Source organism: Pyrus communis, chromosome 9 (genome assembly GCF_041283825.1).
Source record: "Pyrus communis isolate YQ-2024b chromosome 9, ASM4128382v1, whole genome shotgun sequence".
In the NCBI taxonomy this organism is placed as follows: Eukaryota; Viridiplantae; Streptophyta; class Magnoliopsida; order Rosales; family Rosaceae; genus Pyrus; species Pyrus communis.
The window spans coordinates 27,177,803-27,198,571 of NC_142573.1; the positions used below are offsets into that span (position 1 = coordinate 27,177,803).

At 36.9% G+C, this 20,769-nt stretch overlaps 1 long non-coding RNA gene and 1 pseudogene across 4 annotated transcripts; one reads left to right on the forward strand and one right to left on the reverse strand.

Moving 5' to 3' along the window:
- The first annotated feature begins 1,471 nt into the window (after positions 1-1,471).
- On the forward strand, positions 1,472-4,251 carry LOC137741022 (uncharacterized). Of its 3 annotated transcripts, none has more exons than XR_015966235.1 (4): positions 1,472-1,749; positions 1,867-2,005; positions 2,522-3,077; positions 3,332-4,251. It is a non-coding gene; the product is annotated as an uncharacterized LOC137741022 (long non-coding RNA). The 3 variants fall into 3 exon arrangements; XR_015966236.1 differs by lacking the exon at positions 1,867-2,005 and having other exon boundaries at positions 1,474-1,749; positions 2,522-2,673; positions 3,040-3,077; XR_015966234.1 differs by lacking the exon at positions 1,867-2,005 and having other exon boundaries at positions 1,473-1,749.
- A 563-nt stretch (positions 4,252-4,814) lies between these two features.
- Positions 4,815-19,836, reverse strand: LOC137740102 (disease resistance protein At4g27190-like; annotated as a pseudogene). The gene is made up of 8 exons (XR_015967045.1): positions 19,442-19,836; positions 19,151-19,327; positions 17,196-17,274; positions 8,119-10,784; positions 7,455-7,465; positions 6,834-7,362; positions 5,838-6,647; positions 4,815-5,651 (listed from the first exon to the last, which is right to left on the reverse strand). The product of XR_015967045.1 is annotated as a disease resistance protein At4g27190-like (transcript).
- Between the last annotated feature and the right edge of the window lie 933 nt (positions 19,837-20,769).

Sequence of the window (20,769 nt, forward strand, 5' to 3'; positions counted from 1 at the left end):
CTATACTAAAACCGAGTTCAAAAACACCATTCACCAACAGTAAAAAGACGAAAAACTGAGTTAAAAGACACAGAATGGACAAAAAGGCCCCTAAGTTGCTCTCCATTTCTTTTTTTTTTCTTTTTTATTTTTTTTTTCCAGATTAATTACACAAACATTTCCTGAGGTTTATCGAATTTTCACAAAACCTTCTCTTGTTTGAGACATTACACAAACACCTCCTCACGTTTTAATGCTCTTTCATATAATCCCTCGAGTCAAAATTTGACTTATGAATCTACTAATTTACCCTTATTAATTACTTGAAACTAATAAAACAACTTTATAATTATATAAAATAAATTATACAACATTAAACACTTAAAAAACAAGAAGAAGACCATGTGGACAAAACAAATTAAGAGAACAAAATTAATTATTACTTTGAAAATAATATTTTATTAAAAAAAAGAGGTTGTTCATCTTCTTCATTCCCTCTCACTTGATCGAGCAACCACCTCCATCTTCATGTCCTCATTCTTCCTCCATCACCACCACCAATTCAAACTTTCAACAAACCAAAAAACGATCATTGTCTAATAAAATAATAATTTGGTAATCAAGATCAAATCCCTACTATTTGATTCAAGAACAAATCATAGAAATGGCGGAGACGGATTTGTAGAAACGGTGGAGATGGATTTGTGGAAGCGAGTGAAGTTGAGGGACTGGATGACTTTTGAGGGGGATTGGAAATGGGAGGGGAGATTTTGGGGATTGAGAGGGGTTGGGGGCGACTTGTCCACATGGTTTTGTTTTTTAAGTAGTTACACTATATTTGGATGAAAAAATTTAAGATTACTAAGAAATTTTAAAATGACGAAAACTGAAATGACGAGATTTTATTTTCTAGAATTTGTGAATTTTCTTGTTTGGTTAACTTAAAAGAACAATGAAATTAAATACGGAATTTATTATTTTTAGACTCTCAATCATAGAAATTGGAAAATGACACTTATTTACATGAAATTTAAACTTGGGAATTTGAGGTCCCAAATTCCAAGTTTTTTTTTTTTCACCAAAAATTCTAAATTTCTATGCATATGAATCCAAACAAAGGAATTGGTGCATGTCAATTTATAAATTCTGACTTTTATCCCAATTTAAAGTTTATTTTCCTCATCTAAATATAGTGTTAATGCTTATAACTTTTTTATATAATTATAAAATATTTTTTTATCAGTTCTAATTAATAAGAGTCAATTAGTAAATTTATAAACAAAATTCCGACTGAGGGGTTGTATGAAAGAAAATTAAAATCTGAAGAGATATTAGTATAATGTCTCAAATGTGATAAATTTTGTGAAAACTTAATAAACATCAGGAAATAACTCAATAAGTGTAATCAACCCTTCTAATTCGTACCCGGTACGTTGAAATTACGAAATTGCCCATGCTGTCCACGCGGTGATGTGATTCTACAAAATCTCATCCATTCCTTCCATTGTCAGGACTCCACTACTGCTTCATCTCACAAAAGTCCGCCTTAGAGCAAAGAAGATCATGTTCAAACTCAATTCCCTCAACTCGCTGCGAGCTCTGAGGGACCTCCACGCCTCCCAATCTGCCGGCGTCAGAGCGCTCACCACCTGTTCGTCATTAATCCTCAAACAGCGGAACCCACTTCTCTCTCTCTCCGTCGCCGTTTGCCTTCGCACCGTCGCACAATCTGCATCTCGTTCGAAACTTCTAGAGCAGCCGTGATTTCAGGTAATTTACTCTTTTGTGTGTATTGGGTTGGTGGGTTATCGTTAAAATCTGAAATGACATGCAGATTTAATTTGGATTTTGCGTGTTTGTGGTTGTTGAAATTATGGTTTGTTTTAGGGATTGGAATTTGGGATTTTAGGGATTTTATGTGAAGTCAGTGATGAAATTTGGATTCCAGTGAAGTCGGTCGTGAAATCCCCGGAATACCAAAACCGAAAAACCTCTAGATCGTTCAAGTTCTGCTGCCGTTAAGCAAGTAAAGTTTCAATTTCCATTTAAATTTTTCCCTGTTGAGGTGAACTCTCCGCTAAAAGCTTCTAACTCATCCTTTATTTCTTTTTTCATCTGGGCAAAAATTTTAATGGATTTATGTTTTTTTTTTTTTTTTTTTTCCGTTGGATTCGAACTCGAATCTGAATTATGGATTCAGAAAAAACAAATTGATGAATTTTTTATTTGCGTGTATGTCGGTCCTGTCACAGCATGATTTGATAATCCGACCGTGAAATGATTTTTTATTTACTTATTCAATATATCTCTATTTTTTGGTAATATTTTTGTGTACTTCTGGGCTTTTTGAAATGATTGCTTTTGAGAGATTAATTGAAAATTTACTTTTGGAAATTGGGATTTTATTTGGATTAATCCCATCAGTGAAATGGCAGTCTTTAAGTGAAATAGTGAATTTTTCACGCTATGCTGATGGGTTTTTGTTCAGTAGGGGAAATTCTGATTTTTTTTATTTTTTGTTTTTTATTTTTATGGTATTTAGGGAGGAATTAGTGAAGGAATGTCAAACGAAAGGGACCGAGTTGGTTTAAGCTATTGCGAATAGTCTTTTCAACTCACATTCAACTGAAGACATAGATGGTCCCATTGTGCAGTTGTTCGCTTCCTGAAACTAAACTGCCAGGATAGAAGCATGTACGTCATTCCTCTTAGTTTATGATTCTCAAACAATGTTTTTTGATAGGTTAGATCATGTATATGAGCATTTGCTAGTGAATACATGTATAGTGCTTCACAATTGAAAACAAGTGGAATGGTAGTTTCAGGTAACTGTCGAGGTTTTTGTTGATCCCCTTTTGTTGTGCTGCCAATTTACGGTTCCTATCATGTAAATTGGTTGACTAAAATGTTAGTGTATGCAAAAAGGCCGTTGATGATGCTGTTTTTTTTATTTTTTTATATTTTTATTTTTTCTGTAACCGATTTAAGAGTTGCTATTGTATTCTTAGCATAAACGTCTGACTGCCAATGACATATTCTTTTGTTTTCTACGGCCACCAGTGCTCCAACAAAATGGGAAACTTTTGCCAAAACAAAGGGTAAACCATTACTGACACTGTAGGAGTCGAACAGTACCTTTCTTCCATTTTTTTTCTTTCTTCTCCCCCCCTTTAAGGCTCTGTTTTGGTTTCTCATATGTGGACATTTGGGCGTTGAGAAATGTAGTTGGATTTAAGATTGTGAGCAATTGGAATATTCTCTAGGAAAATGACACAATTTGGGATTGGACATGTCAAGTTGTTATAAGAAAAGTCATAGGTGGATATACTCACCATTTTTATAACTGTTGTAGGGATTTCCCCTGAGAGATGGTTGTGTGAGACATTGAGAACCTATAAAATTGTGAGCTGTTCCAAGTCTGAAGGTATCACTCTGGAGAGAGAATTGCTGCTAAGGTCCAAGTTGTAACCCAGGAGTAAGTTACCAATGTGTGCCGGTATTTCTCCAGTCAAGTGGTTCTGGCTCAAGTTTAGAAGCTACTGTTCTGTCATTTGTCCGAGCTCAGGTGGGATTGGACCCGAAATTTTATTCAACCCATACACATATATATATAATGCTTATGCATTTTCCCACTGTGGTGAGAGTGTACCAACAAACCGGTTGTCATTAAAAGCAATGAATTCAAGACTGGGATGAACAGCAAATGCATTTATAATGTTCCCAGTAAATTGGTTCCCATCAAACCGGACTCTAGACAATGCCGAACAATTCCTCAAGCACTTTGGCAAATACCCTGTTAGATTGTTATTGTTCACATTGAAACTTGCAAATCGAATCTGCTGCACAACTCCGGTGATGGTTACAAAACCAAGCTCAAAAGCGATTGAAGAGTTTAAGGAATTCTCACCAAGATCCAGGTAATGAAGCTTCCTGAGTTCGCCTATTTCGATGGAATTTTCCCTTAAAGGGAATTTTGAGCGAGGTCAATATGTTGCACCAAATCTTAAGGGATTTAGCCACAAATGTGTATTTGTCCTTGGTAGACTTTAAAAGGTCTCATCTTTATGTTCTTGGTTCAAGTCTGTCTCCGTATTGTTTTGTTTGTTGTCTTCTGAGAGGATGGTTGTGTGATGTTTTGCAGAATTCATAGATATAGATTTGGCATGGGCTCCATGCATGTAACTGTGTAAGACAACTCTCCTCGTTTCATTTAAAATGGTCTACGATGAGGTTTGATTATTGATGTTGATTGTTATCGTAGAGCCGAAGAAATCTCTCTGTTTTTGGCATGGCTGCTGATGGTATTTTCCTCCACATTTAGTCTTTCTCTGAATTATTGCTCTTTGATTTATTTTGAGGATCCAACCAATTGCTCAAATTGTTAAAATTTTGTTATTTAGTGACTTTTTTTGTAGCATTTTTGGTTTGGTTCTTATTTAAAATGAATAAAATTGAATATTTATAACCAAAATAATTGATTTTTCTAATTGCCCAAATTATTCAAATTTGGTAATTAAATGAGCTTTTAAGTGCATTTTTGGGTCGGTTCTTATTTGAAATGAATCTATTTGCATCGAATTGAATATTCAGTGAGCTTTTATGCACATTTCTGGTTTAGTCCATTATTTTAACACAAACAATATCTAGAATTCATTTGACATTCTTGCGGCAATGCACAGGCTAAAGCCACAGTAACTACTAGTCCTCTTTAAATTCTAGTTAGAAGCTCAATGTATATGAGATGCTCTTAAGAAGATGGTTGGAAATGATATTTTTTGCGTATCAGAGAAGCAAAATACAAGAAAGAAAAAAAGAAAAAAAAGAGGCAAAACATGGGAAGAAATAAAATGAGTATTTCATTAAGTTTAGTAGAGAGTGTGAAGAAAATATGGAAATTGAGGTGCATCCCAAAAACCAATTCAGAAATCACACAAGCATTATTTCCCAAACACCAAAACCGAAAATGTAGCGAACAAAGCTCCAAATACAAAACACACCCTTATGACGGAACACACAAGTCAATACAGGCATACATGACTTCCCAAATTGCACAAGTTTCAAGGATAGCTCTCCATTAAGGCCGCAGCTTGCGGGCTTATATCAAACAAGATGCGATCGGCCACGGAAGCAAGGCTGGGCACAGACCATTGAGGGGCGAATAGAGAATAGTTAGAGCAAGTAAACAAGAAATATTGGAAATAAGTATACTGAAAGTAGCAACCACAATAACGCCGAAGCCAAGATAGCGTGCATCCTCAATAACCCCAAAGCCAAAAGGGTCCAAGCAATCATACACAAACATAATATGGCCAACAGAAATCACACAAGGCGGAAGCTTGAAAGCTTAAATCCGATAAGCGGTCGCTGATGATTAGAGTGGTGCTCATCCTGTTCTTGGAATATGACAAATAGTGGTCTCCATCTAAAAATATGAACACACCAATGTGATTTGTGGGGAATGCGTAGTGTGGTCCAACAGATCAGAGTGCCTTCCAGTCTGCTCTCCAAGCTGAAATTTCTTCCTTTAAAAGGAAGAGGAAAATAACACACAAACACGCTATCGCACACAATTGGAAAACCTTAACACACCACGAAAAAAATGAGGATTCCTTTTTGGCAGAGAGTCATGTAAATGTAACATCTACATTTGAATCCACAATCATCCGCTGCTCCTGTAGAAATATGTATTTCATTGACGATTACATATAAACACAAACTGTTCAATATGAAATCTGACTGAACAACTATGAATAAGATGAATAAATCAGACTATTAAATTTGACGGTTCAAGGTTCAGAAAAAGCTGAAAATTGGAGAGTGAAATTAACAGATGCTTAATTAGTGAATGAAGAACTTACGGTTTGATCACGATCATTCTCCTCATCATCAGTTTCTTTTGCTATTTCTAGTCTTGGATCACTTTGGAGTAACCCATCAGGAGAAATCGTTAACTTGGTCAGGTGGCAGTCCTTGACAATAAAAGTTTCTAAATGTGGGACTTTGAAAATGCAATTTCCCGTGCAAAAGCCTTGCAGACTTGGTAGATCAGAAAGTTCAAGATGTTGCAAGCAACTGAAAGTAATCTCATTTTCTGGATCATCTCCGTTGCTCGCTACTATTTCTACCATTCTTTGGCAGGACTCAACTTCCAACTTCTTGAGTTGCTGCAAATTCTTAGCGACAGAATAAGGTATTAAGTATCGCAGTCCGTGACAACTCCATATATTCAAAATGGTTAGATTCTGAAAGGATATCAAAGTTGAAGCTAGATTCTCTAATCTGCCACATTTGTGCACGCATAGAACTTCCAAGTTTGGAAAAACAGGGTCCCCTGGTTGGAAGTTTTCCTTTCCTAGATGTACCAACTCTGGCATATCGATGAGCCACAAAAGCTTTACATATGGGAGGGTCTCAACTTCATGTATTTCCCCTCTACTACTTCCTTGGTGGTCGTGGACAATTAATTCTTTCCAAGGAGCAGAGAGCACACGAAGTTCTCCAATGTTCTGTAAATTTTCAAAGAAAACATCTGACTTGGGATGTGACGTAGCAAACTCAATTGATTTGAGTTTCCTCAACCACTCCCCCAGGAGTGGACCATACAGTTCATACCAAATCTCCGTGTTCGCGTCCAACGTCAAGTATTCCAAGTCGAGAAATGACTTGCCCTGAAATATTACCAACGGTAACGGCATGCTTTAAAATATTTTGAAAAACTGGACACCACATAATAATTTTAATATTAAAAAGTTAATAAATGTATTTAGTTGATGGTGTATGTTTAACACTTTAACTAGTACGTAAAATCACATAAAATTTTGAATATCAAAAGAATTGTGTACAAGTATGGTTACCTTCTCAATTAAAAAGAAAGGCTGTTTCATTGGTGTCGAGTGGCCCAACTCAAGTTTGTCTTGATATGTTGAAAATTTGGCAGCAAAAATTTCCACACCACCACATTTCTTGAAATTTAATACGTTGAGTGCTGGCCAATTAGAAACATGTAATGCTGGATAAAAACTCCGAAGTTGGGGTAGATTATTAAACATCATATAGGTTACTTGAGGGAACCTAAACTCCTTGTACATCGCTTGTGGTCCTTCGTCATTCGCGACAATTTCCTCCATTAAACCACAATTCTCAACTTTCAACTTGCGTAGCTGCTTAAGCTCTTTGGCCATTGAAGAGGGAAAGACATTTTTCAAACTGTCACACAAGTCTATCTCAACTGAATGTAGATTTGGGCACTCAAAACCATTCAATTGAGTGGTAGATGATGTGTCATATACTGCTTGTAGTGCCTGACATTTGGATATCTCGAGATGTTTTAGTTGCCTGAGAGATTTAGCCATGGAACTCGAAAACAAGAATCTTAAACTATCACTGTATCACATTGATGCACAATCAGGGTTGTTAAGTTGGGCATCGTAGCCTGCATAGTACAGAACAAAATTTATGTTATTTTAGGAAATTACAGTTTACATTGCTGTTAGCCATACATGCTCAAAATATTTAGATAGAAATTAAAGGTCATATATTAAAAAAGTAAGCTACTAGGCTACTAGACAGCTGTATGTCTTTGTCATTTCATTAACTAGCAAAGAACAAGAAGAAATATAGGGCCAAAATTATGTCAATTTAATCAAAATTTAAATTATTTTAATTGATACCAAAACATATTGTTGTGAAAGCAAGTTCAAATTTTATGCACACAAAATAAGTATGACCTTTTTATAGCACGTCTCATTACTTAACACCCATCCACAAACTCAAGTAAGAAAAAGAAGCCGCTCATCCTCCTCCTCTCTCTCTCTCTCTTCCCCAAACACAACAGCAGCAATATCAATTGCATCTCCTTCACACTTTAAATCCATAAATCAAACCCAAAAGCCTCGCCCTTCAATTTAATTGGTCCTTCAAACAATAGGGGACGACCAATTTTGGAATTTTTTTTACTATCATAACCTAATAACATAATATATCATTTAAATGGTTTTTGCTTATTGGAAAAAAAGCATTTATATCTTTTATCTTATTGAAAGAAAAAAAAAAGAATTATATGTCGAAATTCGAAGAGGAAAGCTATTTGGAGAAAGAATCATGCAACCATTTTGCTAGAAAAAATAACTAAGAAAGTACCTCCCCATTATTGAACAGTCTCGATGGTCCACCAACTTCATCCACCGTAACGATTTCGTCGGCTTCTGTAGCAATCGTTAATTGCTTGCCTTTGGAAGAGAAACCAATAAGCTTTGGTAGATTCCGGAGTCTCAAAGATTTTAACTTTGGGAAAGGCTCGCCTATGAGTTGCCCATAACATACACTTTCCAAACTCACAAGGTCTTCAAGAGCTAGAGATTCCAGGTTGGAGAAGGCATTATGAGAATAACTCCAGCTGACGAAGTTAATGACATATTTAACTTTGTTGTTGTTTTGGACATGGAAATGCTTCAGTTGATTAACAGCTTCACTGTCAAATAGATAGGAAATAATATTCACAATCTCCATCCCATCCAAGTACAATTGCTCACATTTCTTTACCAACAACTGCATACCTCGGTCGAACTGATTTCTCCTTGTAATCTTGAGTTTTAGCATGTTCGAGGAGGTTGGATGGATGTCAGGATATGCCCAACAATCACCGATAAGTATGCTGTATCTTTCTAACTTGTCGGAGAACAAGTTGGCTGGAAGAAGGTTAGCATCTGGAACATGTATCTCTAATGCGGTTAGTTCAACCAAGTGCTTCAGCTCTGAAACAGTAGCATTACTTCCTCCACTAGTGGGACCATCACCCTCCCATTGCTTAAAGCTTTTTATTCCCATCCTCAATTCTTCTAGTCTTGTCAAGCGTGATATAACATCAGGTGAGATCAGAACAAGTTCAGAGCAACATGTCAAATCCAATAATTGTAGCTTAGTCAATTGCCCTATTTCTTTGGGCAACTCTTTAACCTTGGAGTATATCAGGCTAAGAATTTTCAAGTTTGTTAGCCGTCCAACAAGAGTTATGTCTTCCAACTCGCATTGATCTAAACACAATGTGTGGAGATGCTTTAGGGATTGAAGAGATGGAGGTAATGACTCAATATTGAATGCAGTTACATCCAACCCTTTGAGTTCTTTCATCCCTTCAAAAAATTTGCTTGGGATTTCCTGGGAGTTGCCAATATCATCGTTCACAAAGACCAACAATTTTAATTCTGGGCATTCCCAAGGTACTTCAGGAAGCCTGGGGATCTTGCAACCATCTAAGGACATCCATGTGCATTTTTTAAGGAAATCCTCAGCTGGCCATTCTTTCACCTCATCTCCACATGCTCTTGAAAAGGCCTTTTGATCATCAGATGCAATCCGGACAGCAACATCTCGTACAAGCTCATGCATTCTAACAGAGTCATCGTCATAACTGTCCAGCAATAGGCAATAATTTTTTAGTTTTTTAACCATTCTATTCAATGAATTCCGTGCCTCTTCCACTGTCTCAACATTTTTTATCAAACCCAAACCCTTACTATACTTTAGCAAGTCACTGAGATAATTGCTGCAACTCCCGCAAAGCAAGAACAACTGCTTAAGCTCTTGATCCTCCAATTGTTCGTAACTCCACTTTAGAGTCAAGAATGCTTTTTCATTCATTTCTTTCCTGTCAAATCTTTTGAAACTTCTCAACGCATCTTTCCATTCCTCCAAACTACTTTCCCTTAAAGCACTTGCAACTGCAACAACCAAAACCGGCAAACCTCCACATTTCTTTGCTAGCTGGGTTGCTTCTTTCAGTATACGGTTGTCTTTAACGACATTACCCGCCATCTTCTCAAACAAACTCCAACTTTCGTTTTCTTTTAAAAATCCAATTTCAAAATTTTTTTGTGTACGCATATCATGGAATAAAACTTGTCTATCTCTAGATGTCAACAATAACTTACAGTTCGGCACACCGACGAGTCCCACGGCCTCAAAGTCAATTCTTTCCAAAACATCGTCTAAAATGACAAGAGCCTTCCCCTCTTTTATCCTGGCCCGTAGGAGATTCGCCCTTGTTCCCATATCCACAGATTCATCAACATCCATCCTCAACTTTTTGGTAATTGCTTTTTGAATTGTTTCATTGTCTTTTTTTTTCTTTTACGTTTAGAATTATAACCACATCATCAAATAACTTCTCTTCCATAGCTTCTCTGTAAACCTCTTTGGCAAGTGTTGTCTTCCCAACGCCCCCTAATCCGTACACACCAATCTTGTTGATATCAGGTTTTTTCAATTGCGTAATGATATCCTTCACCATTGAAGTCCTTGATTCAAAGGCCATGTACTCGTCGGAGGCTATGGCAGATATGTCTTCCACATCAGCATTGTAAGAGATACTGGCAAACTCTTTTTTATTTTCATGTTCTTCAATCTTTCTGACCAATTTAGTTGATTTTCTGCTGAGCTGATGATAGGATATCAGGTTAGGACATACATAGAGACACTTTGTCTTTGCACAACCTTCATCATCCAATAATGCTTCTGCCTCTCGAGAGATCACATCCGCTTCTGTCTGCCAGTTCCGGACATCAGCTTCCACTTTTTGATTAACTTTTCCTTCGACTTCTTCAACCGCATGGTTCATCCTTTGTTTGACAGCATCAAAATTCTTCAATGTACTCCTTAGATCTTTAAGGTTGCTTTTGTAGAAAATGACATAACTCACTTGGCGTCCAAGTGGTCTAATTGTGTAGTTAATTATTGTAGGAATAATTGCGGCGATTATCTTTATCGCCATGGCACCTTCAGCTTACCAATTCGTCTGCTTCTTCTATCTGTTGAATATATATGAATCCAAACAAAAATTTAAGGATACGAGAAAGGAATCATTTTTTTTCTTTCAAAGCAGATGAAATTAAAAAAATGAAACAAATCAAACAATGGGTCATACCTTAGCTCGTGATCGAAGAAAAACATAGCAGTATACAAATGAAACAAAAATAAAAGCAAAAAGAAGGTTACACCACACTTGCAAGAAGTCGAGATGATGGACAAGTTTTCATATACAATTATTATACTAAAATAAACTTGCTTGGTACGGAACTTAAGCAACTGTTTTCAAATCTTAAAAACAAAGAGAACATATATAATTTGCTTTGAATTTCACTGAGACATTTTAACAAACAACATATCTGCACGCTTAAAGCCGGTGCATGAGCACTCTGCTAAGGCTCGTTGAACACTGTACCACATAGCTACTGAGCTAGATGGTACGATGGAGTTGACCCCCGATTCTCGCGAGCTGACTGAGTCAATGCACTCTGCTAAGGCTCGTTGAAGACCACCAAGGCTCGTTGAACACTGTACCACATAGCTACTGAGCTAGATGGTACGATGAAGTTGACCCCCGATTCTCGCGAGCTGACTGAGTCAACTCTGCTAAGGCTCGACAAGTTCCAGAGGCTCATGACGACCTCTAGTTTACGAAATAAATCTGAGGCCATCAACCGCGAAATCAGGATCAGAGATGGAAAGGTCGAGCAGAGCAAGGAGGCTGCCAAGCGTTTGAGTTTGTTCATCTTGAAGAGAATTCAATTTTTTTACTTAAAAGTATGATAATGGCAGCCATGATGATTGGTCCTAGACGAAGGAAGATGGAGGAAAAACAAGGTGAAAAAGTTGCGAGGAGGAAGAAAAGAGGAGTTATTGGCGTCTAAGTTTGTGTGTTTAAAAGAATTTTTGTAATACAGGAAGTGTTATTGGCACTCTAAAAATCTTATTCTACATTCCTCACAAGTATATTTTTTTTCCCAATATAGAAAATTTGGGGTGTAGAATGAGATTTTTGGAGTACTAATAACAATTCCCTTTTGCATTTTTATGTTTAGATAATGTATATGTTAGTTGAATTTTATAATGATCTTTTTTTGAAAAAAAATATTGAAACGTGTATAGTATTCAGATACATATAGATAAGGGTAATGTTAGGGAGATCAAATTTGCAAATCGAATGATGTGTCACAAATAGAAAATTAGCACGTTAATCAACGCTTGAGTTATATTCCAATTATCACATCCACATCATTTGGTTTACAATTTTTTTTTTTTTAAATTTGGTCTCCCAAGCATTACGCTATAGATAATGTCAAAAGCCAATAATTTTGTGTTTGATGGTAATATCTTTGTAATGTATAAGAATAATGGCAGTGTTGGTGAGATGGTGGTTATGGCAAAAGTTGTGCTAGAAGCAATGGTGGTTAGGTTGGTTGTAGTAGTGATGGGGACACACTCATTGGATGGTGACAATAGTTGAGTGGGAAAAGGGTAATGGTAGACTGGTAGTAGGAATGATGGTGATGGTAGTCGCGGCAGAAGGTTGTTGTGGTAACAATGCTAGAGAGGAACAGTATCAACAACATTGATTGAGAGGTTGCGATGGTGATGATGACAAAGATGGTAGAGGTTGTGGTGGCAATGGTGGTAGTAGTGATAATGACATCAACTGTGAAATCCCGGCCTCGAATTTCACTATTTAAAATTACGTATTTTGTATTCTTAGTTTTGACGCCTTTATATTTGTGGCGTATAATTTTTTTTAATAAGTAAAAGGATGAAAACGCCCTTAATGAATTAAATGGATTTTTTGAGGACGTATTTAATTCCTATATGTTTTGTCAATTTATTCATATTTGGATAATACTCGTTGATACGAACGCGTGGGCGCAAACGAAATGTAATTTGGAGTTATAACAAAAGAGTTATAAACGAACAAAGTTAAGGGCAAAATGGTCATTTGATCATAAATTTGGAAGGCTCCATATTTGTTGCACTAATTTTTGGTGTCATATGTGTGGCGATGATGGGAAGAAAATCAGAGAAAGGAGAGAAATGAGAGGGAAACAGGGCAATCAGGATGAGAAAAAATGAGGGAAAGGAAGGAAGAGAGAAGAATGGAACCTCGACCCCTCTATCCGACCGGCGACCCGACCCAACTTCCGACATGCAATCCGATGCCTTCTCATATCATTTTCAGGTGAATTGTGACGGGGCAACACTTGAGAATGCATCATTGATCTCTTCGCTTCCATTTTCACCTAGAAATTGAAAGAATTGGGCCTCGGTTTCCTCTAGAACACGCCGACTAGCTCTGTGGGTGCACGACGGCGATCTACTTTTCCTACATGAATCACCATAGAAAACCACCAACAATCAACTCCTCTTAGGCCTAGGAACAAACCCCAAACAAGTTTGGGGGCGGTGGAGCACCGAAGAAGATGAATCAAAGTGTACACATTTCAAGGGTTTCCGGCGGATCGAGGCGATTTCAGGTGTTTCCGGACCGAATTGGAATTTGGCCCAAGTATGAAAGTTCTTCCCCTTGATGAGTTCTACATTTCTGTAAAATTTGGTAACTTTTAGAGTTAGTCGGAAAATTGGGTTTCCGTTTGCTGGAAACCGCCACCTGCGGTGGCGCATGGCCCATGGACCGATGATTTTTTTAAGCTAAATTAGATGTCCTGATTTCATATTTGATATCCCCTTGATGTGATTTGATTGTTTGAACCCATTTTCATTATGGTACACCACTTGATCATTATATGAATCGATGATCCGATCGTTGGATTGTCACCAAACTTTAATGTGTTATAGTACGTAATATTTGAGGACTGTTGGAACTTACGGATCGGGCATATGACGTACGGATTTTCTGGAATTGAACTTCTAAATTTGTAAAACTAATTAGTGACGCCACCTAATTTTAGTGATTGGCAAAGATCCGACCGTTGGATCGTTCTGAAAATTTAGGATATTGTTCTAAAAGATTAATGAGACTCTTGGAAGTTATGGATCGATGATTCATGGGTGGATATTCCGGATCGAATTACGTAGGGTTGTAGACCCCACCGCTGATTGAGAGTTGACTTTTGGTCAACATGTCTTGAACCGTTTGAAACACTAAAATTATATTACTAGAGACTTAGTGAGGCTTTGTGGGCTTATCTCAGTGAGTGACTTTAATATATATGTGATATATTTATTACCCTGAAAACCTCTCATGCTAGTATACTTTGTGGATACAACATGGATTTTTAAATTATGTTTTATGTTAAATAATTATTTTTATAAAGTTTGCCATCGATCTACTTTATGAAATGTTATGTGACTTGCCTATTTGAAATGTTTGTTAAACATGAGGGCTAGTAGAGGACCATTACCTTAGTGTCAAGGGGTTAGGTGACACCGAGTCCATACCATGTAGCAGTGGTACATGGATGGTTTTGCTTGGTTAATCCGCGATACGGGACCATACTATTTATGGATCATGCTTAGTTAATATGCGATGGGCGATCCTTATGGCCATACATACTTAGGGGTGATCATGTTTGGTTAATCTGCGATGGGTGATTACTGCCTAACAGTTTTATAGGTGTGACTATGTTTGCTTAATCTGAGATGGAGGGTCACTACCTACTAGGTCATCTTCTCAAAGGTGGTCATGCTTGGTTAATCTGTGATAGGGGACCGTACAATTGTGCTTGGTTAATCCGTGATGGACGATCCTTATGGTTATACGTACTTAGGGGTGATCATGCTTGATTAATTCGTAATGGGTGATCACTGCTTAACAATTTCGTAGTTATGACTCTACTTCGTTAATCCATGATGGGGGTCACTACCTACTTGGTTATCTTCTCAAAGGTGGTCATGCTTGGTTAATCTGTGATAGGGAACCATACAATTATGCTTGGTTAATCCGTGATGGGCGATCCTTATGGCCATACATACTTAAGGGTGATCATGCTTGGTTAATTAGCAATGGGTGATCACTGCCTAATGGTTCCGTAGGTGTGACTCTGCTTGGTTAATCCATGATGGGGGTCACTACCTACTTGGTTACCTTCTCAGGGGTGGCTCCGCTCAGTTAATCTGCTATGGGGGGCCACTTCCTATTTGGCTACTTATGTAGGCTTCGGTCGAACTGCATCCCTCTAACCCTAGTTTTTAATGTATTTATGAACGATAACTTTTGAGAATCTTTGTGGTTTGAATTAGAAAAGCCGTTGGATGTTTGGGTGACTCATTCGTAGTTTTTAATGACTTGACTATGATTTCATAAGTATAAATTTATATTTGAGGTTTATAAACTATCATCGATGGTTTTTTTTTTTTTTTTATTGATTATCACATAGGTTGTATTATTGTCACTCACACGAGTTTCGCAGCTTATCTGGGTTCTTGTTTGCCTGGTGCACCATTCTCATGGTGTAGGCACTGATTGTACAGGTGGTAGGTCTGAAAAGATTACAAGAAGTTGCTTGGTATTTTGGTTTCGTTGAGTGGTCTAGAACTTGATAGTGTTGGATTTTGATGCATTATATGTGTTATTGATTGATGTGACTGTGGAATGGTGTTGGAAAACATATATGGGTGAATGGCATACCTGTGTGTGTGGCAATATGACAATTGTTGTTTGGATTATGGTTGATGTGTAGTGTGGTACTTTATGTTTTATGAAAAGTTCAGAGTTTGACAAAGGTGAACTACGAATGGCTTGATCCCTATTTGGGGTACATAGGCAGTTTAACGAGGAGGTTAGATGCAACCATAAAGTATACAAAATTTACTACGCAATCCGAATCTTGAGTAGTGCTTTGTCCATATCCTGGAGGCAGGGTATGTTAGATATAAGGGTACTTGGTGACGTCACGTGTCGATCCTGGAAGTATGTCGGGATCAGGGCGTGACAACAACGATAGTGATTGAGCCTTCCTGGCCACTAGGCTTGTGATATCCCGTCTTGAATTTTAGTATTTTATTTCATTTTTAGAAGTATTTTGGAGATTTAATTGGAATTATTTTGTTAACTTCTCAGGTTTCAAGAAAGTGTTTTTGGTCATGTCGAATTTCCTCAACCCTTCCTATCAACTCTTTAGTTGTTTATGTAGGGTTTGAACCCACGAGCGCGTAGGGGCAAATAAGAAATTGCCTTATCTCATGGAAGAGCAAAAGTTAGAAAACGGTGTCTCTGTCGTCAGCGGAAGCAGAGTAGCGTTCTATGGCAGCAGCGTGTTGTGAACTAGCATGGCTGCAATACTTGTTTCATGATTTGAGGATTAAAAATCAAGGGCCAGCTACCCTATTTTGTGATAACCAAGCAGCCCTCCATATTGCTGCCAACGAACTAGACACATTGAGATTGATTGTCATTTTGTTCGAGATTAGATTATGGAAGGAAATATCGTCACCAGATTCGTTCCATCCACATTAGGAAGGAGTTTTCGAGGTGCCATTCAAGGAGAAGGTCAAGCCCTTCCTCAAGGATGATTCCCAAAAAAAAAAGTAGTGCTTCAAGAGATTGAATCCAAATCTCTATCTTTTGTCTTTAACCCGCGAGCTTAGCCATCAACCTGCCTTTTCTCGGCGAAGCCGACTAGCGTCACCACCGCCAAAGTGAAGCATGCTATCCCAAAATAAAAACCTTATGAAGCACAGATATGGGAACGAGAGCTAGAATTTGGGACTTGGGAAAGGGGGTTCAACATTCCGTGAAAACTCAAACAATCCTAATTTTAAAATGGCAGAGATTCGCCCCGATCGTCAAACCACTGCAAGTCGCAAGGCGTGGACTAATAATTGTAGCATGTTCCAGTATCAATGAGTGGCCCTCTATCTTATGAACTTATTTCTACGATTGTTTTTCCAGATTCAAATGTTTGGTTGAAAAAATCGTAATTGACCGTGGTTCCATTTTTTTAACATGGCAATACAATCGTTGGATTGTCATAAATTTTAATAGAGGTTTCTGAACTTTAATAAATCGAAAAATTAATATTTAATTAAAAGCTGGTGTTAGGTTACATATTTATTTAGTTCTTAGATATGTACTTTAATTCATATTCTGTTTTTGTTTTAGTGTTTAATGTGTATAATATTCAATTAATGTCTCCCATTAAATATTTGAATTTGTTAATTTACACATTTTAATTTATTAATTTTGTTTAACTTCCTCCAATTATATCCTTATAAATGTACCTAAATGAGAAAATATTCAAAAAATAAAAATAATGACAAATAAGAAACATGTAAATATATAAGTGTACCGAAATATATTAAAAGGAATTGATGTATTTAAATGTTTATGACATACCTAAATGTCTATACTGAAATGTATTATATTAAATTAACGTACTTAAATATCAGTATTGAAATGACCATACTAAAATATATTAAATGAATTAATCTACCTTGATTCCCGCACTTCCCAGGTTGAGCTGCAGGGCCAGGCTCCAATAAGGGCATCCACCTCCTCCTACATTCAAATACCTAAAATAAAGATGATCATAGAAAATGTGAAATATTTGATAGGATCCAGTTAGGAAACGTCGAATACCAAAAATATATTAAAATGAATTGATGTACCCAAATGTATGTATTGAAATATAAGATGTACTAAATGTCTGTACCGAAATGTATTATATTAAATTAATATACCTAAATATCTGTACCGAAATGACTATACTAAAATATATTAAATGAATTAATCTACATAAATTGTAAGATCTCACATCGACCAACGGAGACGAGATGATGTGCCTTATATGTACATGTTCATCTCCCTATAGTACGAGGCTTTTTGGGAACTCACTGGCTTCGGATTCCATCAGAACTCCGAAGTTAAGTGAGTTCGGGCGAGAGCAATCCTAGGATGGGTGTCCCCCCAAAGACGTTCTCGTGCCGAAACCCAAAGACAAAATCGTGAAGGTGTGGCCCAAACCAGACAATATCGTGCTATGACGAAGCTGGTTTGGGATGTGGCATAATGGTATCAGAGCCACTCTGCCATCAGAGCCACTCTGCCATTCGGTACGGATGTTCCGGTGAGGGCGTCGGGTTCCCCTTAAATGGGGTGGATTGTAAGATCCCACATCGATCAACGGAGAGGGGGTGATGTGCCTTATATGTACATGCTCCCCTCCCTGTAGCACGAGGCCTTTTGGGAACTCACTAGCTTTGGATCCCATAAGAACTTTGAAGGTAAGCGAGTTTGGGTGAGAGCAATCCTAGGATGGGTGACCCCCCTGGGAAGTTCTCGTGCTGAAATCCAAAAACAAAACTATGAAGGCGTGGTCCAAAGCGGACAATATTGTGTTATGGATCAACCTGTCTGGGATGTGACATAAATGAAGAATAGAAAGTGTATTGAAATATAGTTAGGGATGACAATTTTAACCGCTAAACCCGATAACCGTGGATAACTGCCTGAATGGATTGGATTTGTATATGAAAATTCGGGTATGGTATGGATTTGGGGAAAAATCGTGAACTTTATTTGGTTATGGTTTTGGATATGGTTATAGGGGTCCCCAATCCGTATCCGTCCCCGAATCCAACCTGAATATATATATATATATATATATATATATAATTTTATTCAATTTACCGAACCCTCCCTATACTATCTTTATTATGCACCAAACATCATGCATGGGGCATACCAACAACCTCATCAATTCAATACTCTTATTGTTATACTCAACCAAATTAATTCATCGAATCATTTTATATATCAATTATCAAATATTACAAGTTTATCAGATTCATCTCTCTTCAAGAGTCTCACTGTCAAGAAATTGGTGCATGTTATCATAAACAACTTCAAATATATTGTTAGTTTTTTGTAATTGGATGTTGCTAATTAATGACGGAATTAGTATCTACTAAAATTTATAATGCGTCAATTAGATAAATATATATATATATATATATATATATATATTTTTTTTTTTTTTTTTGTTTTTTGACGAAGATGGATATAACCTATAACCGATTGAAAATCTGTTATCCGGTGGATATGGTTATGGATAATCCCCGATAGTTAATTTGCGGTTCTGGATATGGTTAATTTTCGTGGTTATGGGGATGAATATAGTATTTTCGTCCTCAAACCGAACCGTTGCCATTCTTAAATATAGTTTACCTAAATAATGATAACAAAAAAAAAAAAAATATCATAATACAATTAAATGAGGAAAAAGAAAAATAATATAATTATGAGGTTACTAAATGCATCAAGGGACTAAATTTGATTTTAATCTTACACAATGTTTTAGTTTAAAAGTTATATTTTTGAAGGATTAGAATGCAGTTTTGTATTTTAACATGTTATTGTTGGTACTGTGTGGGACTTGCAGAAACTTACGTATGTAAACTTGAAGTTCGTAGACTTTAGATCAAAGATTTTAGGGTTTAGGACCCTGGGGGCGCCACATTAACCAAATGGCTAACAATCTATCAGCGTTCCCCATAGCATCCTAGCATCTCATAGCCAACATATACGATTCTGATTTGATTGTTGTTTCACTTGATCTCAAGTTGACTGGTAAAGCAATAATATGGGTTAAACAAAACGAACAAATTCGCACAAACAACTAAAAACCTCATAAAGAGCAGAGGAATGAAACAAAAAACAAGGAAAAATCAAAAGACGCACCTTGTACCTTGTCTCTCCAGATTCCTTTGCCTATAGAACACTGGAGCACAAATTGTTTGTTTATAAAGCCAACTGCGTATATATGCCTTTTTTTCCCTTTCTAAGTAAAACCGAGTGATGGGAAATTGAAATTGTCAAAAAATGAAATCAAGAGGCACGGAAAAGAACGAAATTGACCGAACGTAATTTTTCTTTTTTCTTTTGGTTTTCGGATTCGACTTTTCACTTTTAAAAGTAAAGGAAAGTAGATTAAGAAAAAGAAGGTTGCTGTGATAAAGAAACCAAAACCAGACAAGAGAAGGGCAATGGGAAGAACAACTCTCTTAGCAGATAATGAGAAGGGCAATGGGAAGAACGACTCTCTTAGCAGAAGAAGATGAGATAAATAATGCATGAGAGAGATAACGTGGTACGACAAAGAAATGCAATTGAAAAAGACTAAAAGCGAGGACTTAGTGGTCCTTGGTAGGCAAGAAATAGCTGTATTAGTTGACGTCAATCTTAAATTATAACTTCATTTTCCTGGCAATTATTTGGCACTTTAGCGTGGGTATCTACACCAATTATTTAGCACATTTGATTCATCGACGAAATTGTACTGACTGCATTATGTTGGGGTTTGACTGCAACAACCTTGTTTGATGAATAAATCAGGTCATATTGTTTGTTTTTGGTTCCGATTTGGACGCTACGAAATCCTCCTGGCAACCGGTCTAGACAACCTAAGGCGATTTGTGTTGGTTAATGCTTTAAAGTTCAATGTATCTGTCAATTTATTTAAAATGTTAATGCTTTAAGCCTTTTGATTACAAAGCCAAATTACTACTCTAAACTAGGAAGCAGGGGCTAGGGAGTAGGGACTAGGGAGGGTTCAAACCCCGAACAGTAAGCTTTATATCAAACCCCATATAAGGTTATGTAATTTTAAGAGAGCTGTTGCATAAATCATTTCTTCTGCTAAATCTGCACATTGACACCTCTGAGAGAATTTTAGAAAATAATGTCAAAGCATCAGATTAGACCAATCTTTGTCATTTGTATACGTATGATATGCTTTGAGTGCGGGAGTTCATGTTTGAATCTCGATATTTCATACTAGAATGCTACCGAAATGCAGGTTGAGGAATTGGCTTCTCTTGTTAAAGACAGTCTTACTTGCAAGCGTCTTATTCTCTCAGCGGAAAAGTCCTTGGTGGACTTGCTTTAGAGTGATACCAGGCATGTAAGACAAACTCCTAAATGTTATTAGCATTGCCATTTCTTATGAGATTAGTTTTAGAGTAAAATATTAAAAAAATATGGAGCAGGAGTGATGCAATTCTTTGTGG